The sequence below is a fragment of the Pseudorca crassidens genome, chromosome 13, assembly GCF_039906515.1.
Source record: "Pseudorca crassidens isolate mPseCra1 chromosome 13, mPseCra1.hap1, whole genome shotgun sequence".
Taxonomy (NCBI): domain Eukaryota; kingdom Metazoa; phylum Chordata; class Mammalia; order Artiodactyla; family Delphinidae; genus Pseudorca; species Pseudorca crassidens.
This window is the reverse complement of record NC_090308.1, coordinates 9,636,802-9,650,251: the sequence shown is the minus strand read 5'-3', so window position 1 is coordinate 9,650,251 and position 13,450 is coordinate 9,636,802. Positions and strand designations below refer to the sequence as shown.

At 44.0% G+C, this 13,450-nt stretch overlaps 1 protein-coding gene across 4 annotated transcripts in view; it reads left to right on the top strand.

The window, feature by feature from the left end:
* Window positions 1-13,450, top strand: part of ZDHHC14 (zinc finger DHHC-type palmitoyltransferase 14) — a 276,640-nt gene that overhangs the window by 159,158 nt on the left and 104,032 nt on the right. The window lies entirely within an intron of this gene.

The following is a 13,450-nucleotide window of genomic DNA, read 5'->3' as shown; positions in this document are numbered from 1 at the left end:
GCAGTGGTAAATGGGATTGTTTTCTTGATTTCACTTTCAGATTTTTCCTCATTAGTGTATAGGCATGCCAGAGATTTCTGTGCATTAATTTTGTATCCTGCTACTTTACCAAATTCATTGATTAGCTCTAGTAGTTTTCTGGTAGCATATTTAGGATTCTCTATGTATAGTGTCATGTCATCTGCAAATAGTGACAGCTTTACTTCTTCTTTTCCAATTTGGATTCCTTTTACTTCCTTTTCTTCTCTGATTGCTGTGGCTAAAACTTCCAAAACTACGTTGAATAAGAGTGGTGAGAGTGGGCAACCTTGTCTTGTTCCTGATCTTAGTGGAAATGCTTTCAGTTTTTCACCATTGAGGACGATGTTGGCTGTGGGTTTGTCATATATGGTCTTTATAATGTTGAGGAAAGTTCCCTTTATGCCCACTTTCTGGAGAGTTTTGATCATAAATGGGTGTTGAATTTTGTCGAAAGCTTTCTCTGCATCTATTGAGATGATCATATGGTTTTTCTCCTTCAATTTGTTAATACGGTGTATCACGTTGATTGATTTGCGTATATTGAAGAATCCTTGCATTCCTGGAATAAACCCCACTTGATCATGGTGTATGATCCGTTTAGTGTGCTGCTGGATTCTGTTTGCTAGTATTTTGTTGAGGATTTTTGCATCTATGTTCATCAGTGATATTGGCCTGTAGTTTTCTTTCTTTGTGAGTCTGGTTTTGGTATCAGGGTGATGGTGGCCTCGTAGAATGAGTTTGGGAGTGTTCCTCCCTCTGCTATATGTTGGAAGAGTTTGAGAAGGATAGGTGTTAGCTCTTCTCTAAATGTTTGATAGAATTCGCCTGTGAAGGCATCTGGTCCTGGGCTTTTGTTTGTTGGAAGATTTTTAATCAGTTTCAATTTCAGTGCTTGCGATTGGTCTGTTCATATTTTCTATTTCTTCTTGATTCAGTCTTGGCAGGTTGTGCCTTTCTAAGAATTTGTCCATTTCTTCCAGGTTGTCCATTTTATTGGCATAGAGTTGCTTGTAGTAATCTCTCCTGATCTTTTGTATTTCTGCAGTGTCAGTTGTTACTTCTCCTTTTTCATTTCTAATCCTATTGATTTGAGTCTTCTCCCTTTTTTTCTTGATGAGTCTGGCTAATGGTTTATCAATTTTGTTTATCTTCTCAAAGAACCAGCTTTTAGTGTCATTGATCTTTGCTATCGTTTCCTTCATTTCTTTTTCATTTATTTCTGATCTGATTTTTATGATGTCTTTCCTTCTGCTAACTTTGGTTTTTTTTGTTCTTCTTTCTCTAATTGCTTTAGGTGCAGGGTTAGGTTGTTTATTTGAGATGTTTCCTGTTTCTTAAGGTAGGATTGTATTGCTATAAACTTCCCTCTTAGAACTGCTTTTGCTGCATCCCATAGATTTTGGGTTGTTGTGTCTCCATTGTCATTTGTTTCTAGGTATTTTTTTATTTCCTCTTTGATTTCTTCAGTGATCAGTTCATTATTAAGTAGTGTATTGTTTAGCCTCTATGTGTTTGTATTTTTTACAGTTTTTTTCCCCTGTAATTGATATCTAGTCTCGTAGCGTTGTGGTCAGAAAAGATACTTGATACGATTTCAATTTTCTTAAATTTACCAAGGCTTGATTTGTGACCCAAGATATGATCTATCCTGGAGAATGTTCCATGAGCACTTGAGAAGAACATGTATTCTGTTGTTTTTGGGTGGAATGTCCTATGTATCAATTAAGTCCATCTTGTTTAATGTATCATTTAAAGCTTGTGTTTCCTTATTTATTTTCATTTTGGATGATCTGTCCATTGGTGAAAGTGGGGTGTTAAAGTCCCGTGCTATGATTGTGTTACTGTCGATTTCCCCTTTTATGGCTGTTAGCATTTGCCTTATGTATTGAGGTGCTCCTGTGTTGGGTGCATAAATATTTACAAATGTTATGTCTTCTTCTTGGATCGATCCCTTGATCATTATGTAGTGTCCTTCTTTGTCTCTTGTAATAGTCTTTATTTTAAAGTCTATTTTGTCTCATATGAGAATTGCTACTCCAGCTTTCTTTTGGTTTCCATTTGCATGAAATATCTTTTTCCATCCCCTTACTTTCAGTCTGTATGTGTCTCTAGGTCTGAAGTGGGTCTCTTGTAGACAGCAAATATATGGGTCTTGTTTTTGTATCCATTCAGCCAATCTGTGTCTTTTGGTGGGAGCATTTAGTCCGTTTACGTTTAAGGTAATTATCGATATGTATGTTCCTGTTCCCATTTTCTTAATTGATTTGGGTTCATTATTGTAGGTCTTTTCCTTCTCTTGTGTTTCTTGCCTAGAGAAGTTCCTTTAGCAGTTGTTGTAGAGCTGGTTTGGTGGTGCTGAACTCTCTCAGCTTTTGCTTGTCTGTAAAGGTTTTAATTTCTCCATCAAATCTGAATGAGATCTTTGCTGGGTAGAGTAATCTTGGTTGCAGGTTTTTCTCCTTCAACACTTTCAATATGTCCTGCCAGTCCCTTCTGGCTTGCAGAGTTTCTGCTGAAAGATCAGCTGTTAACCTTATGGGGATTCCCTTGTGTGTTATTTGTTGTTTTTCCCTTGCTGCTTTTAATACGTTTTCTTTGTATTTAATTTTTGACAGTTTGATTAATATGTGTCTTGGCGTATTTCTCCTTGGATTTATCCTGTATGGGACTCTCTGTGCTTCCTGGACTTGATTAACTATTTCCTTTCCCATATTAGGGAAGTTTTCAACTATAATCTCTTCAAATATTTTCTCAGTCCCTTCCTTTTTCTCTTCTTCTTCTGGAACCCCTATAATTCGAATGTTGGTGCATTTAATGTTGTCCCAGAGGTCTCTGAGACTGTCCTCAGTTCTTTTCATTCTTTTTTCTTTGTTCTGCTCTGCAGTAGTTATTTCCACTATTTTATCTTCCAGGTCACTTATCCGTTCTTCTGCCTCAGTTATTCTGCTATTGATCCCATCTAGAGTATTTTTCATTTCATTTATTGTGGTGTTCATCATTGGTTGTTTCATCTTTAGTTCTTCTAGGTCCTTGTTAAACGTTTCTTGTATTTTCTCCATTCTATTTCCAAGATTTTGGATCATCTTTACTGTCATTACTCTGAATTCTTTTTCAGTAGACTGCCTATTTCCTCTTCATTTGTTAGGTCTGGTGGGTTTTTATCTTGCTCCTTCATCTGCTGTGTGTTTTTCTGTCTTCTCATTTTGCTTATCTTACTGTGTTTGGGGTCTCCTTTTCGCAGGCTGCAGGTTCGTAGTTTCCGTTGGTTTTGGTGTCTGTCCCCAGTGGCTAAAGTTGGTTTAGTGGGTTGTGTAGGCTTCCTGGTGGAGGGGACTAGTGCCTGTGTTCTGGTGGATGAGGCTGGGTCTTGTCTTTCTGGTGGGCAGGTCCACGTCTGGTGGTGTGTTTTGAGGTGTCTGTGGACTTACTATGATTTTGGGCAGCCTCTCTGCTAATGGGTGGGGTTGTGTTCCTGTCTTGCTAGTTGTTTGGCATAGGATGTCCAGCACTGTAGCTTGCTGGTCGTTGAGTGAAGCTGCGTGCTGGTGTTGAGATGGAGATCTCTGGGAGATTTTCGCCGTTTGATATTATGTGGAGCTGGGAGGTCTCTTGTGGACCAGTGTCCTGAAGTTGGCTCTCCCACCTCAGAGGCACAGCACTGACTCCTGGGTGCAGCACCAAGAGCCTTTCATCCACATGGCTCAGAAGAAAAGGGAGAAAAAGTAGAAAGAAAGAATTAGTAGAAGTAGAAAGAAAAAGGAGGGAGGGAGGGAGGAAGGAGGGAAGGAAGGCGGGAAGGAAGGAAGAAAAGAAAGAAGATAAAGTAAAATAAAATAAAGTAAGATAAAATATAATAAAGTTATTGAAATAAAAAATAATTATTAAGAGAAAAAAACAAAAAAACGGACGGATAGAACCCTAGGACAAATGGTGGAAGCAAAGCTATACAGACAAAATCTCACACAGAAGCATCCACATACACACTCACAAAAAGAGGAAAAGGGGAAAAAAATCATAAATCTTGCTCTCGAAGCCCACCTCCTCAATTTGGGATGATTCGTTGTCTATTCCTGTATTCTACAGATGCAGGGTACATCAAGTTGATTGTGGAGCTTTAATCCGCTGCTCCTGCGGCTGCTGGGAGAGATTTCCCTTTCTCTTATTTGTTCGCACAGCTCCCGGGGGCTCAGCTTTGGATTTGGCCCCACCCCTGCGTGTAGGTCGCCGGAGGGCGTCTGTTCTTCGCGCAGACAGGACGGAGTTAAAGGAGCCGCTGATTCGGGGGCTCTGGCTCACTCAGGCCGGGGGTGGGGGGGGAGGGCGGGGCATGGAGTGCGGGGCGGGCCTGCGGCGGCAGAGGCCGGCGTGACGTTGCACCAGCCTGAGGCGCGCCGTGCGTTCTCTCAGGGAAGTTGTCCCTGGATCCCGGGACCCTGGCAGTGGCGGGCTGCACAGGTTCCCGGCAGGGCAGGTGTGGAGAGTGACCTGTGCTCGCACACAGGCTTCTTGGTGGCGGCAGCAGCAGCCTTAGCGTCTCATGCCCGTCTCTGGGATCCGCGCTTTTAGCCGCGGCTCGCACCCGTCTCTGGAGCTCCTTTAGGCAGCGCTCTTAATCCCCTCTCCTCGCGCACCGGGAAACAAAGAGGGAAGAAAAAGGTCTCTTGCCTCTTCGGCAGCTCCAGACTTTTCCCCGGACTCCCTCCCGGCCAGCCGTGGCGCACCAAGCCCCTGCAGGCTGTATTCACGCCGCCAACCCCCCGTCCTCTCCCGGCGCTCCGACCGAAGCCCGAGCCTCAGCTCGCAGCCCCGCCCGCCCCGGCGGGTGAGCAGACAAGCCTCTCGGCCTGGTGAGTGCCGGTCGGCCCTGATCCTCTGTGCGGGAATCTCCCCGCTTTGCCCTCCGCACCCCTGTTGCTGTGCTCTCCTCCGCGGCTCCGAAGCTTTTACCTTCCGCCACCCGCAGTCTCCGCCCGTGAAGGGGCTTCCTAGTGTGTGGAAACCTTTCCTCCTTCCCGGCTCCCTCCCACTAGTGCAGGTCCCATCCCTATCCTTTTGTCCCTGTTTATTCTTTTTTCTTTTGCCCTACCCAGGTACGTGACGGGTTTCTTGCCTTTTGGGAGGTCTGAGGTCTTCTGCCAGCGTTCAGTAGGTGTTCTGTAGGAGGTGTTCCACGTGTAGATGTATTTCTGGTGTATCTGTGAGGAGGAAGGTGATCTCCGCGTCTTACTCTTCCGCCATCTTCTCGGAAGTCCTGCCCTGCTAATTTCTTATGGGTCCAGGATGCACTAAAAGCAAGGTGATGGAGTTACTATGGCCAATTAGTTCGGCAGCCGTACTCCTGAAAATGACACAATCATGTGAGTTATTGTTTGTATGGTTGCCATGGATGTATGCTGTGTACATCCATGGACGTACAGGGATAGTGGCTGTATGGTTGCCATGCCTACGTAATCCCATTAGGTCATTAAAGAGCCAGTTTGGGGGCAGAGAAATGCTGGCTTTCCTCCCCGTGATCCACACACTAGCCAGAAGCCTTTGGCCTCCTGGAATTTTATTTTATTTTATTTTAACATCTTTACTGGAGTATAATTGCTTTACCATGGGACCTTCTGGAATTTTAAGTCAAACTCAAAATCACTTTGCCAAAAAAGTTTGAAACACCACAATTTTCCCTAACAAACCCTTGCACATTCTCAATAATAGATGGGGAAATGAAACTGTTTACACACTGTGATTTGAAGCCTGTGTTTTTAAACTATAGCTTCCCAGGTTCTGTGTCTATAGCTGGACCTGTCTGGGTGGTCTGGGAGGCCCTGAATTAAGAATAATGACACTGATTTTGTCACATAGGAGCTCCACAGGCTTCAGGCGAGACTGTGCTGTGTGCAGACATCCCTGCTGTAACCACATCTAGCCAGGAGGCCTGCAGGGAGAAAGCGGAGCCCTTAGCTACTGTCCTTTCCTGGGCAGGGAGAGCTTCACCAGCCTTCTTCCCTTTGTAAGCCCGAAAGCTACTGCTCTCGATGAGAAAGTAGCCGTAGCCTGGTGAAAAGACGAACTGTGGAGCCTCTGATGACACCGTGAGTCCTCTTCATGGTCCACACATTCCTACATGGAGTTCTCCTCTCCCCGTCCTTTCTCTCTGGGTTTGAGCTTTTCCTTCCAGTGTCCTTTTGTTATATTCTTCCCCTTTGGTCCCCGTGTCCATTTATTTAAACTCCCTCCTTCTACATTGGTAGATTCATCACTCCGTGCGATTGCTAAGAAGGGGCTTTTCAAGCGCTGGGCGCTGCTGCGGGGTGTCTGGCTGGGGTAGCGCTCTATGAAATCGTCTGGTTTTCCCATTCCACGGTTGTGAGTGGATGTTATTTCCGAGTCCACTTTTTTCTCTATTTATCTCCAAGTATTGTGCTTATCTTTGCCCTGTAGTGGTACATTTATTTCTAAATATGTGATTAAGGAACAAATCATAAAAGTAATGGTGTTTATGTTCCTGCCTATAAATGAAGAATACATTCATTTTACAGTGACTCAGATGAAAAGGAAACAGATCATTTTTATTACTACTCTCACAGTGCTACTCTGTTATTATTTCAGACGTGTGAGTCATTGGCTCAGATTATTTCACTTTATGATCATTTGCCTTAACTATTATTGAAATGCATTGCAATCAAGACTCTGACGTTTAAAATAATAGCCGAACTTTGTGATTTCTGAAATATAGAAACCTCCTTCGTTGGAGCGTGGCATCGATAAAGCAAGGCCGTGCCCCCTCTATCAACTTTAATTGCCTCATTTCTATGTATAAAGAATAGTTATTCTCATCTTTATGCTTTCATATATACAGGACAGAACAAAAATGTCAAACATAGGTCATGTTGTAGCCAGAGGTCATGAGCTACAATTAACGGGATGTTTTTTTCTATGCATACCCATTTGCAGGCAAAATATGAAAAGATGACTCAAATTGTTTTGCTATGGGAAAAGATTCTCTACTTTTGTTGTTGTTGTTATGTAATATTATTACTATTACATGTTTGCTATGTCTTTCTGCTCACCTTCCTACATTTCAAAGGGTCAGTCATGGCCTGTGGGCAGGTAGATTACACATCTGTTATCAATGGCAAAAGATTCTCTACTTTTTGTTCTAAAGGGCACTTGGACTTAATGTCTCTGCTACATCTTCTTAATGTTATTTTGTTTTGGTTTGGTTTTCAAGTCAAGTTAATCTTCTCCCAAAGAATGTCCTGTAGAGAAAAAGAGAGACTTAGCTACCCAAAAATGAAATCCAGATTTCCTATTTGAAATGTTTAAGATATTAGTTTAGCCCCAGGGCTTTCATCCAGGGAATCAATTCTACTGAGAGTAAATTCTAACCTGCGAGCCAGTTTCTACATAGAAATACAGAATTAATGAGAGTGCTGATCCTGGAATGTCAGTATCTGATGGTAAAATAATTTTGTCATAAATAATGACATAATACACTAATTGCATAGTCTCAGATAATATAGCACCCAGAAAATGGTTCCACCCTTCATGTATAAACAGCAAAATACAAATAATTATTTTTTCTAAAGTTTTGAGAAGATTACTATTAGAACTGAAAAAATTCCCTCTAATCTTTTGGCAATGCTACATTTTCTAATTATTACCCGGAAGGACCTTTCTTTACCTCTAATGTACAGTGAGATGACAGTCAGTAGTAGGCATTTAATCATCATATATAAAGACAAACGCCTCACTGATGTGTATGATAGGAAGGGGATTACTGTACAGGCTTTCATCACCATAGCATTTGTTGCATCTGGTGCTAAATTAGCTCATTTCTTTTATGTTATGAAAATGCGTGCTTTCAGATTCTTTTTTTTCCTCCTGTCGTTTTCCCATTGAGCTTTATGAAGACTAAGGTGCTGGTAGCCTATTATCCGCTCGGCCCTGGCTGGTCTATAGGTCACAGTTCTTCAGACCGAAAGAGGACTTCATTTGGGGTTTATGTCTTTGGCAGCTGCATCATCATCTTGTATCAAATCCAGGCCCTCGGGGGAAGGAGTCTTCCTCATCACAGATGGCACTCAGGATTGGAACGCCCATCCGCAGTTGCTCAGAAACGTGAAGGAGCCGTTTTCAAGTTGTCTGAGCTCGGGCTAGGCATTTTCTTTGTCCCTTGCAGCGCTTCAGCTATTACGTCGTGCCAGTTGCTGGGGGGTGGCCGAGATTTTCCCATCAGTCTCGCCTCCTTACGGAGGTCTCGTTACCGCCGTCATGGGCCGCGTCTGCTCTGTCTTTACCAGCGGGACTGCAGACGCTCTTGGCTTTTTCTGAGCAGCGGTTTGAATGTGTCTGTGCAGCACTGATCTTATCGTTTGCCTGGGGGCCTGAATTCTGCTGCTTTTATAGAGAGCGATGTCCAAGACTTCAATGAGCAACTCAACATTGTCCTTTGAAATACAGAGGCTGGTAGGATGGGTGACTGTCACAGAGCACCTAGTATTGTGCAAAGTTGTACCAACACACGGTGCTTCATCTGCTAGAACTTTAGAGTGTGTGGCACGCATTAAACTCAGTGTGTGCAATCCCACCTTTTCTCGGTGGCGGAAACATCCTGAACGGGGCAGATCCTTAGCACCTGTTTGAAGGACGTTACAAGACCCAGCAAGCTTAGAAGTTAGAGGAGCAAGTTCTAGACTCAGGGTACATTGTCAATGTTGAGAATATGGCTGATTTGACTTTCCTGCTCTTTTCTGTGTTACTGTAAAATTCAGTGAATAGGTCTCATTCATTCAATTGCTCAACAAGTACTTGTCAAATAGCTACCCTGTGCAAGGCATTGTGCCCGGTGCTGTGAAGGACACATGCTGACCAGGGCCCAGTCTCACCCTCCAGGACTTCCAGTCCAGTGAGTTTCATGAGGCATGTCCACAAACAGCCACAAGTACCATCAAGAGAAGCAAACAAAAATATTACGGAGCTTTAGGAAAAGAAGCCAGCACTTTAGCTCGGGGGTGGAGCCCAGAAAATCTTTTCACCAAGTCCTTATGCGAACTTGAAAGTTGGGGCAGCTTTAACAAGCTGAGTTAGGGGTGAGGGTGTTCCAGACACCAGGGCTGGGTGGCAGGCGCCTTTCTGGGAAGGCCAGGGATCAGGGTTGCTGTCCCCGTATGTGTGAAAAGGGGGGTAGAGCAGGACATGAGAAGGGGAGACCGGAGACTAGGCACCATGGGGTATGGACGCCAGAGAAGGAGCTTGAAGTTGATTTGGCAGGAGAAGGGGAGTCATTGCAGGCTTTGGAACAGAGATGTGTCGGTGTGTTTGGGGTAACCTGAAGTGGGGCAGCAGAGGGCTGAGATGGATGTTCTGTCCCCCAGGCGAGAAGCAGGGAGCTGAGGAATTCAGGGCAGTACCCCTGAGGTTCATGAGAGGCGGGGAATGGGGCCACAGTGCAGTGGAAGGATGGGCCTTAGGGCGGGAGGAAGGCTGTCTCCTCTCTACCCAAGAAGAGGGAGAGAGGAGAAGGGTACCCCCGGGGCAGCGCCCTTAGACTTCCAGGGGGCTTCTGAAGGACTCAGACTCCAGCGGGACAGGTTTAAACATCTGGTAGACCCAGAGAACACAAAGCCGCCTTGTAACAGAGCTTCCAAATCAGCACCTTCCAAATCCCGGCCCCCTTCCTACCCCCATGTCCTTTCTTCTCCAGCCACAGAGGGGCCAGAAACGGCACTTGGCCAGCTGGGGAGGGGGAGGAGGTTTAACACAAAACCAAGTTAGAAATTTCCACTGGTAATTAGGATTGTTACACTTTGAAATGGTTAATGAGACTGTCTGTCACTTAAAGTGACTGAAGGACTTTCTGTTACCTTCATCTCATGACCAGAAAAGTCAGGATCCATCTGAGTTTTTCATAGGGTGGTAGGCATGTACCCATCAACTAGATTCTTCGTCTTCCTGCTTTCCCGGACTAGGGCTGAATAAATGAATTGACACTCAAGTGCAAACAACTTAAATCACAGGGTCTTGTCTCCTCCATGAGAATGTGCCAGGGGACAGAAAAGTTAAAGACGTTGATCTCTAATCCTGAATATCAGATATTGGCAAGGGCAGCAGACATCCTCGGCGGGAGGTGGGGAGAGGCGGGTGGAAGCGGTGGGAGTCCTCCAGAGCCATCAGCCTGGAGCAGTGGGTAGCTTTACATACAATGCACTTGGGACAACAAGAAACCATTTAGGACATGGCTTACTCATTCACGACATCTTGCTGTGAGCAGGCAAACTCTTGAGGTCAACCAAGTTACATTTCAGAACCAAAAGGGAAAAACAAATACACCATAACCTAAGATCTACTAAATCAACTCCACAGGAGGGTTCCAACAGCACTGAAGAATCCATCTCTGGAGAAGCCAAATGGAGCTAAATAAATTCCACCCCTAAACACCCAAGGTGGATCACATCCTACTGGCTGGTCCCTCCAGGTAATATTGTCCAGCTGTGACCTGGGTGCAGCTGCCTAACAACTGTTCCAGTTGTTTCTTATTGAAACTCATTAATAATGAGAAAGAGGAAAATGTTGGCCTGTTGTATTCTCTGCCTTTGTTCAAACAGGCATTCTTCTGTTGAATTATGAATTTCAGTTCTGGAAAAATTCTCCTCTACACAATTGATCATTTTCCTAACCATTTTGTTAAAAAAAAAAAAAGAGGTCCACCTAGAGTAGATTCTTTTGGACTAAAACAAAATTTTAAGGCTAATCTATATAAATTGAAGTTTATTAGTATCAGGGTCAATTTTGTGCCTTTAATATGGACTGTGTTTATTTCTGATTGTGGTACACTAGCACATTTTCAAGGCTTCATACAACTTCAGGTTGCTTTTTATATGACAATAAGAGTAACAAAGATAATGTCAGTCATATTTTATGACACAAATACTTTCTAATGTTCTTTGGAGTTTGAGTTCCTTGATATTAACTTGATTGATATCACAGTCAGAGATTTAATCAATAGATTTGCAGCAACTGATATTTATCTCCAGCTCTTCATAAAAGCTCCACATCACAGTCCAAACATGGTCCATTTAACGTAATAGACACGCCTTGGAAAGGTATCTGTTTTTGTAGCCCCTGGCACTGCACTGTACCCTAGAGCTGGGATGCAGCCATGTGAACATTTCAGGGCAGTATTAAATGGGATTTTGATTGTCACTTTATACTGAATCTTTAAAGGGAAGATGGTCATTTCCTGACAAGACTTTTATTCTCTACATGTGTCAAGTTGAAATGCAAGTTCTGTGTTAGGCTGTAGGGCTGGCCCACCTCTTTGACTCTGTATTTATTTCCCAATAAAAGAAGGGCTCCCAAAGGCAAAGCAAAAACGAAAACAGGAGGCACCCCAAGCAGCACCATCTTTTAAATGTTTTCTTTCTAATTTTCAGAACTAGTGGGTCTCTGTTGCAGGAAAGTGTTTCATTTGAAGCTTTTCAGTACCTAAAATTATAAAATCAAATTTTTAAGAAAACTGGAAACCACTGAAGAGTTTAGTTATGTTAGTGTTTGTCTGAAAACACTCTAGGAAAAGCAGTGACTCTTTTTTACGCAACAAAATCCATTGGATTAAAAAAGTCCGTTCCATAGTTAAAGTGAATGCTTTCACAAAGGGTATTCTTCAGCTTAGACACTCTTGTATTCCTTTTTTCCACAGCAATCCCTGTATATCTTCTTGTCCTCGTTGCCGAATTCTCTTTTCTATGAGAATCTCTGACGATGTTCAAAAAGGCTCTAAGTGCCTGGGAGTTTGGGCGGGGACGTTGATGCAGGACAGACAACTAATAGTTTTTTATGGTTTCCCATGAATCCTGTGAAAAGAAGTCACAACAGGCAATCCAGCCCAAGTGTGATCTGATACTTTCTGTCGTTCATTCTGTTCTGTTTCTGCAGGGGAGCTGGTGTGGGAAAGATGAAACAAGTTAGAAATGTCACATATTTTGTGTCTCTAAATCAGGTGATTCTCTTGGAGACCGCAGTCCACTTGTCTGGTGGGCAATCTTACCTAGTCATGTTTGGGGTTGCTCTTCCATCTTCTTAAAGTGGCTGGAAAGTCTCTAGTTTCTGCAGAGCAGGGGATTCAGGACAGGCCCTTGGTCTTTAGTTCACAGTAACCACTCCACATAGACCTGAGTCACCAGCCGCTGGAAAACTAGATGCTCTAACTTGCCTGATGTTGGTCTCAGCAAAGGGGACCATGGCCTGTGGTCCCCGAGGCCTGGATGCTTGCCAGCATCCCCTTGCCATCCCATCAGAGACCTTGCCACCTCTCTGCAAGTACTGCACAGGAGTGGGGTGCTGTCCCCAACACCCCAGGAATGAGCCCCCTGGCTCACCTCTTGAGCAAAGCTTTCCAACCCTTTCTTCTCCAGCTCCCTCTCTTTGTGTGGTCTTGAGTATCTGAAGAGTATCCCCTGGTGAGGCAGACCATCTGGGAGGTGCTTTCCACTCTGGATGTGACAATTCCATGATTCTGTGTGGTGTTTCTCAAAGCCCATGAGGTTACTGAATGCGATGACAATACACTGACCATAGTCATTGCAGGGCCATCCTTCACCCAGCTCCAGGCACCAAGCTACTTTTCACTCTGCCTCTCACTGCCTCTGCAGAGTCAGGGAGCAATGACAGTGGACCAGGGTGGTGCTTAAGCCTGGTTCCTGGATCCCTGGAGCCAGCTGGCATAGATGTCAGTCTGTCCCAAGGGCATCTCTCCCTGACTCATCACAGCCCCTGCTGCGTGTCAGTTCATTCACTGCAGGACAGTGAAGGGGTTTTGTAGAATCAAGATGCGCCGTGTTCATCCGTTGGTAGCTCAGATGCCTTCTTGAAGAGCATGAGACTATTATATTCCAGCTGCCTAAATCCTTTTAATCCTCTTCGGAAACGGCCTGCAAGTACATTTCCATAGCTCATTAACCTCTTTTGCATAGATTAGCTCCAAACTATTGAAAAAGTGATTTCTTGCCTTTTGAGGGTGGCTTGTGGTTCTCTGCGTTCCTCCGTGCCCTGAGTTGTCTGACCCAGGGAGGAAGGGCCGGGTGTGATGAAGACAGTTCCAAGCTGGTGTCGTCCTATGTTATGCAATTCCAGAGATGGGTGGAGAGTCCCATAAATCATGTGCTCTGTTTACAGGACAAAGGGTGCAAGCTCTGTGCATCTTACATGGATTGTACAAGCAGGGTTATTTTAATTTTTCTGCCAGTGTCTTTCCTGAGTACCACGGTGGGAGCAGAGGATTATTGTAGCTGAGAAGGGGGGTTAAATTGTCCACAAGAGAGAATTGCAGACCTCCCCAAATGTAAATGCTTAAAACATAGATGAATTTTTAATGGAAATCAATTTTGCTTCTCCAAAAAAGCCGTTAGTTTCTTGGAAAATACAGTGATCACTGTTGATT